This window comes from Bidens hawaiensis, unplaced genomic scaffold, assembly GCF_021521415.1.
Source record: "Bidens hawaiensis isolate Kalapana, Puna unplaced genomic scaffold, B.hawaiensis_p1.1 tig00054086_1, whole genome shotgun sequence".
NCBI classification, from domain to species: Eukaryota; Viridiplantae; Streptophyta; class Magnoliopsida; order Asterales; family Asteraceae; genus Bidens; species Bidens hawaiensis.
Genome location: NW_027499747.1, coordinates 22,202 through 30,688, shown reverse-complemented (window position 1 = coordinate 30,688; position 8,487 = coordinate 22,202).

Genomic DNA, 8,487 nt, shown 5'->3' with positions numbered 1-8,487 from the left:
ACAAAACCAAAGTCTACGCGCACGTGCATGCAACATCTGCACGTGGCGCGTGACATAAAGTAGCCCGTAAGTCGCCTCACGCGCAGGCTTTATTATTCACAGCTCATAAGACGCCTCGCGCGCAAGCTGTTATTATTCTTACAGCCCGTAAGTCGCCTCACGCGCTGGCTTTATTATTCACACAGCTCATAAGACGCCTCGCGCGCAAGCTTTTATTATTCTTACAGCCCGTAAGTCGCCTCACGCGCAGGCTTTATTATTCACAGCTCATAAGACGCCTCGCGCGCAAGCTGTTATTATTCTTGCAGCGCGTAAGTCGCCTCACGCGCTGGCTTTATTATTCACACAGCTCATAAGATGCCTCGCGCGCAAGCTGTTATTATTCTTACAGCCCGTAAGTCGTCTCACGCGCAGGCTTTATTATTCACAGCTCATAAGACGCCTCGCGCGCAAGCTGTTATTATTCTTACAGCCCGTAAGTCGCCTCACGCGCAGGCCTTTATTATTCACAGCTCATAAGACGCCTCGCGCGCAAGCTGTTATTATTCTTACAGCCCGTAAGTCGCCTCACGCGCAGGCCTTTATTACTTTCACAGCTCGTAAGACGCCTCGCGCGCAGGCATTATTATTCTCAAAGCTCGTAAGACTCCTCTCGCGCGCAGGCTTTTATTCTTAGCTCATAAGACGCCTCATGCGCAGGCTTTATTATGCTACAGCTTGTAAGACGCCCTCGCGCGCAGGCTTTTATTATTCTCAGCTCGTAAGACGCCTCTCGCGCGCAGGCTTTATTATTCTTTGCTCGTAAGTCGCCACTCGCGCAGGCTCTATTATTATAGCTCGTAAGCCGCCTCACGCGCCAGCTTCATTATTCTACAAGCTCGTAAGTCGCCTCGCGCGCCAGCTTCTTTATTATTTTACAGCTTGTAAGCCGCCTCACGCGCCAGCTTCTTTATTATTACAGCTCGTAAGTCGCCTCGCGCGCCAGCTTCTTTATTATTACAGCTCGTAAGTCGCCATGCGCGCAGGCTCTCATTATTCTACAGGCTCGTAAGTCGCCGCACGCGCCAGTTTTATTACTTTCACAGCTCGTAAGTCGCCTCACGCGCCAGCTCAATTATTATTCTTATAGCTCATAAGACGCCTCTCGCGCGCAAGCTTTATTACTTTCACAGCTCGTAAGTCGCCTCACGCGCCAGCTCAATTATTATTCTCAAAGCTCATAAGACGCCTCTCGCGCGCAGGCTTTTATTATTATAACTCGTAAGTCGCTTCTCGCGCCAGCTCCATTATTATTATAGCTCGTAAGTCGCCTCACGCGCGAGCTTCATTATTATTATAGCTTGTAAGTCGCCTCGCGCGCATGCTTTTATTACAACATGTCACCATCATGAAGAAAACCTCTCAAAACTCAGACAATAAGACAAGGCCAAAGAAAAGGGAAAAAACCGCCTCACACCTTATAAAGTCCAGCGCTCCACCTAGACGCTTGCGCGCCCAGGAGCAACACTGGACTTGGGGGGGCTTGTAGGGGTATGGTACTAAAACCCGGTTCTACGACCCTAAATCTATTATGTTTGGCTTATTTTATTATATGGGCTAATACATTTGTTTTTGGGCCGAGGGGGTTTTGTGGAGGTAACCCTAACTGGGCTAGGCCCATTAGGGTATCATGATGGTGGCCATGAGGCTCCCTATATAAGGAGGTCTCCACCTCCTTATCAAGGGTTGGCAAATTCTCAGTAAGAGCCACCACCATATTTTTGTGTCTGTGAACAAGAAATCCTCAGGATATCTTAGCAGTCGCCTCCACACCCCCGAAACCATTTTGCAGGTCTCAGCATTGCAGGTCTCAGGCACAGCCGAGGAAGAAGAAGATCAAGACGTGGTTCGTTCATCTCGAAAATCCGTGGAAGCATCGTCATGGATCAGGTTAGATTCGTTTTGTGCTTCGACACTATTCATATAGACCACGTCTACAATAGTTAATGATCACAGATTCTAGGGGACTTTGACCGCATTATTCGTTCAACCCATGAAACAAAATGAGACCGCGTTTCTACTCGTTTCCGAACATGTGTTTCTCCATGCATTCTCCCCCAAAGTTTCAAAACAATTTAATTAAAAAGGGGTCGTAAAACTCACTTGTTTCTCAAATGCGCTAATATTATATAACTCCAAGTCTCGTCCTACAAATGCCCTATAATGTGAAAGAACAACTTAGGTCTTATGTATCGTTCTCACATTTAAGTGTTTCATATCCACATTTCACCCAACTAGTTAGATTGGCGTTTGACACGTGCTGTGTTATGAGCGATAGTTTACTAGACATTGGTGATATATTTGTTCCATTTTTTTTTTATAAAAACACATTTATTAAATACTCGAACTCTTCTTGTAAATATATAAACAACTATTTTTCTTTCATCTTTTATATCCATTATTTATCATAAATAATTTCAATAATCATATATTATATCATAGTTCATATAAAATATTTATTTGTTTTTAGTTACTACATTTTATAAACACCTTTATTGTTCTAACCCAATACAAATATATATAGCTTTTACCCATACTTAACGATAATACTAACATAGTTATGCTCTTTAAAGTATGGTTTGCCAAAAAGATATTATAACTCATATATGACTTCACATTTAAATATTAAACTGAATATATATATATATATATATATATATATATATATATATATATAGAATATTGTTTGTTTGTCCGTATTTTTTAACAATAATAGTCCTTTTTAACATATGGTGTGCACATAGGTTTTTACTCTGCTAATACTAACATACACACATGCTACTACATACAGAGCATCTATATATATTTACCCACACATGCACATTTTCCAAACATATTATGTCTTTCATGCATTATGGTTTTGTTTGAATTATTATTTTTCATCTAACGTGTTATTAACCGAATCGTACTATTTGGATGAGGGTGTTTCAAGCGTTACAACCTTATAACATGTACACAAAACGGGGATTAGGGATGCAATATGTACGCTTAGTGATTTGGGTTAGTTTAAGAATGTAGAATCAAGAAACTTGAGCTAGATTTGTCCACCACCTTCTAGTTTCCTACGCGTACTTGAACCTCGTTGCTCAAACGGGATGTGTGTTCGCCCGTTCGGGTTTAAGAGGGGACCGATTGGTGTGGGTCGGGTCTTCAAGTTGCGACCGAAGAAGGTGAGGGCGACTACGGGTCAAGCGGGCCGGGTTATGGAGATCGAAAAGTAAGAGTGGGCGGGGTGTGGTGGTAACCGAGAGGTAAAGGGTGTGCGAGAGGTGGTGATTGGTGAAGTTAGTAGTGAAAATGTGGTGGTGTTCGGCTGGGCTTCAAATCGAAGGAAAGGATAAGAGCATGTGTGTATTCATGGATGTTTGCTTTAAAAGAAAGTTGGTGTTCACATGGGTCTGTTTATATAGGATGATATAACATGTTGTAAAACATTAAAATACTCCAAGTATGGATAAACCTTGAGTGTGAAACAAGTTTGAGAAGGTGATGGATTCTTACTAACTTGGTCAGGGGATGGGGTGGTTTGACCGTAAGTAAGGGGTTAGGGTGTGGGAGTTTGTTGAGTAGGAGCAGTATGGTGTATATCATGATTATGTACTTTACCCTATATTTTTGAATATTCTTATCTGAATTTCTATTAAGTGTAAATATGTGTGTATGTGATTCTGCTATGTATATAGGCCCATCTAGTCATGTGTTTAAGATTATGACGAGTAAATTACATCGAAGTAATAATCACCTTAAATTTAAACGTGTTTACTTGTTCTGTTACCCACAATTGATTGCTTACGAGATATACTTTTACTAAAATATATATTGGTACGTAATATCATTTTACTCTTGTAGACGAATGCATAATTATAGATTTACGTATTATTGTCGCGTGTTCTGTTATACATTTTTTTATTGAGATAAGTATATTATTAGTTCGTCCCTTTCGGACTAGTGATTCGTGTTTCTATTTCGACTTATTTTATTACCAACGTTCATGTGTGTCGGACAGACTAGTGTGATCCAGTAATCCTCTAATGATTACCGATACAAGAAATCTAATCAAGTATGGATTTTATTTTATTTTATGCATATGATGACATAATTTCTCATAATCAAGCTTATAATTAATGTTTTCATTTTAATTATTATTTAATGTCGTATGGACAATAACCAAGTTTGACGGGGTGTCACACACTTTACAAATATGAACTAGTGATCTCCCTATCACTAAATGTATATGTAAAGGATACACGTAATGAATCAACTATGAATGATAAAATGAACAACACAATTACTCTAGTATGTTTATGTATCGTAAATATGATTAAACATATTAAAAGTCATACGAATGTTGACTTTTTGACCGGTTGTCACAGAAGGGGTGGGGGTTTCATGTGTGGGCACTCGTGACGAGGAAGGGGTGTAGGAGCTGTGTCTCGGGGGATCTGGTTCTTTGGGACGCTCTAGAGGGTCCTCTCGTTTCTCAGGCTCTTTCTTAATTGATTTCCCTAGAAAAACAGACATCAGCTTCGAGAACAAACTTTTCTTTTGATTACGGCCGTTTATTAACGAAAATGATTTTTTGATATCCTTTACTCCTGCTTTATAGTCCGGTTCTTCGTTCTGCGGATACGCTGGATCACAATTTAGCCACCACCAAAATGGGTCTATATCCTTTAGTCGAATACATCTGTTGTTAACTATGTATCCCTCTAGTCGAGAAGCACACAACCCTGTAGACGTAAACAAATGGTGGCCGCATGAAGCTTTGCCGTCACGCATCTTGTCTATCAAATGAAACTCGTTTACAATTAGATCAAGAGCCTTAGTCGACGCCAATTTAGTAACTTTTGTAACTAGGCGTGTAGTCAACGTTCTTCCATGACCTTAGAACGAGACTCTTCAAACGTTCCACCGATTTCTTCCATCTAAGCATTAACCATTTGAAGGACATGCCTCGCAATGGTATCGATCGAATTGTTGGTTCCATTAAGGTACCTTTTCAAATTGGCGTGTTGGCTCTCAACTCGGTTTGTTATTTGCTCGCAGTAGTTTCGGCATTCATCAATCCAGCAAGCTACAAACTTGTGTTTGTCTGGCTCCAACCAGTTGTGATGAATATAATAACAGACATCTGACAAAATAAATGAAAATGTTAATAAGATGTCTATCTAGACTATTAAAAACCGAAAGCGCATGAAAGACTTACCATGTCTGTTGACGAGATGGCAATGAAACCCGGACCTGATGGGAAAACCCGAAGCCCGACATAAATGGGACGGGTAATACCCGACCCGTTAGGGTTTGGGATTTCTAATATACCCGATAGCAAAGACCCATTTACCCGATTATATACCCGATGTACCCGATATAGCTTATTATATTATACATATACTATATTCCAAATATATTATTTGTCGAAACTTGTTTATGTCAATTATTTGAGATATTTTACCTTTATGTTAACCATTAGTTATATTTTGTCAAAACCTCGGTAGATTCCCGACGGGTTTTGAGCCGGGTATACCCGACAAGTATTTTTTCAAAACCCGATAGGAAATCCGAAACCCGACGGGTAATTACCCGATGGGTTTGGGATGGACTTTTATAACTGGGTATGGGTTTAGGAATACCTAAACTCGACCCATTGCCATCCCTATCTGTTGTATTCTTGTAAATGACGTTCCATGTGAGTGTAATGATAGTTGAACTTTTGGATCGTCGGAGACTGATACAGAACCTTGCACCAGTACGTGAACTACTCCTCGATATCTGTCCATCTACATAAATTTTTTGTGGCATTAGGGAAAACTGCGTCACACGGCTTCATAAGGGCTTGATCCGCGTCAGTCAGTATCACATGTAGCTCCATACAATCATCGACATTTATTTAAGTTTCTCGAGGGCCCATGTGAAGTTTTTCTCTCGTTCCCTGATTAAAAATGCGTGGGCGATATAGAATGACTTTGATGTAGACATCACACCGACAAATTTAACCAAAACTAAAAAGTAAAAAAAAAAATGAACCAAAACTAGACTCAAATCAAAAACAAAAAAAACTAAAATGTTTCCTCTGTTATTCTCATTCCATAGAAAAAAACACCGAGAAATCGAACCAAAACCGAAAAATAGACAGAAACGAAATAAAAAGCCAAAGCCGAACCAAATCAATCGAAGTTGGTCAAAGCGAAACTAAAAAATTTGAAACGAAATTGAAAAAATGGACAAAAACGAAACAAAAAACCAGAAACGAGTCCGAGGTCGACCAAAAAGAAACCAAAACCCAGCTCGTCCCGTGTGAAAACTCGTGTTGGCTTCAAACCTAAACAGAACCCGTTCCAGTCTAAAGGCTGTTTCATGCCGAAACCTACCACATTTTCTTAGGACATCAACCCACATCGACCCGTTTTTTTTGAATTTGTCGACCCATTTTGACCCGAAAATAACAAGATGGAATTTCAAATGACTCATTTTGACCCATTTAGTTAAAAATCTCTGATCCAAATCAAGCCATTTAATTTTTAAAACAACCCAAATTGACTCATTTAAAATAGTTTGGGTCAAGATTGCAACACCTATTTACAGGGCTACATAATCATATATAAGCTTCCATCACATGATTTAACTTTGTTGTTTTGATCTTGTTGCAGGCGAGTCTGGAAGTTTGTAGAAACTAGGAGGATTCCAAAACTTAATCCAAGTTATATTACATTTTATTAACTGGTCTAGGGAGTGTAGTTTTATTTTCATGCTTCTTCATTTCGGGCCAAAAGATCTGTTACAAACTATTACAATTTCGAACGGTTTAATCTTAGGAAAATTTGTTTCTACAAAATCTACACTATCAACAGATGTATTAGTGCATATAGATTTGATTAATATTAAATGTCGTACTGATGTTTTCATACATAAGAGGAAGAACATTTGGTTGGTTCATAGTTGATTTATAATTGAAGTTCAATTTCTCTTTTCTGATGCCCATGAATTTGTGTTATCTGCATCTATGAAAATAATCTAAGGAACAATCAAATATGCTCTTAGAACAAGGTCTTGTACCTGTGCAAAATGTGTTACTCTAGTCCTGGTCAAGTCACCCAAACTATTTCAAAGTGTTACTCTTAAATAGTTAAATCTATTATATACGCCAATATGGTAAAAAAAAAAACTATCAACATTTATACATTATAATCAAATCTTTTCAAACAGATATAATATAATAATCAAGTGTCACAAAATGTTTTTAAAAACTATTTGCTTTTGCTTCACATAAAAACAACACTTTTAGTTAGTGAAGCTCACATTATGCAATATCGTTAAAAGGAAGCCATTAACCTAAGTTAGCGACGGTCAATAAACTGATGCTTTTGACAGCAGCTCTTTTCCCATCCAAAATTGCATCATAAACAACACTTTCATCTCCTGAAAAGGTAGCGTAATAAGAAACTTAAGTTGCCGTCTAGCCGTCTAAGATAAGTAAAATTGGAGTATTAATTTCAACTTATTTCATAGTAATATTAATATCCGCCGCTCATTATCTTGATTATAGTATATAAGCAAACATACTTGTTAGGGCACGGATTTTCGGTATCCTCAGGAAACATTATTCAGAGCAAATTCAGGATGCGGTATCGTCAAAGGTAACAGGTATCCTAATTACATTATATATATAACACGATCTTTGCTACTTTCCTTGTTTACTAGGTCAAAGGTAGTTGCCATGATCTCCCCAAGATTCGCACTTGCTGTTATTAGAATGTGGCCAATAAGGAAGGGTGGTGATTAACAGATTTAACAGCTAAGTGGAATAATTCCGCAGTTTCCTTAAATATAGGCCATATTGTTAGCTTTTTATTTTTGTATAAATAGAGCTCAAAACCGGATCATAACACACACTCTAGACATACGAGACTTACTAGTACTCGCATTCTCTGTAATCACGATCAAGTTTGAGCTCCACCATTGTAATCACCTTTGTTATTAATAAACCGGTGGTGATAGTTTTCACCGCCCGAGGTTTTTTGCTTGTTATCCTAAGGATAACGGGTTTTTTCTCGCAACAAATCCTTGTGTTCAAGCATTTTTACGTTCATTTCATATAAGCACCAAGTCCCGATTACTAATTTGGTTACGAAATCACTGTTGTTAATTTTTGACCAAAACAATTTGGCGCCCACCGTGGGGCTAAAGGTGCTTTAATCCATTAATTCCGTTTATTTCATTCACCTTCATTCTCTTTACAATGGCCTCACAACCAAAAACTAGTTCAGTCTCTGCTCCGGTGGTCACTACAGCTACAAGTGTCAGCCCAGGACCTCCACCACTACCGAAGAAAAATACTCAGCCCAGAGGAGAAATTCCACCATTCGCGAGGTCCTCCACACGGATACCCGGTTATTTCTAACAATGATATTTTTGCTTTGATGAAACAGGTCAAAACGCACATGGAGCAGC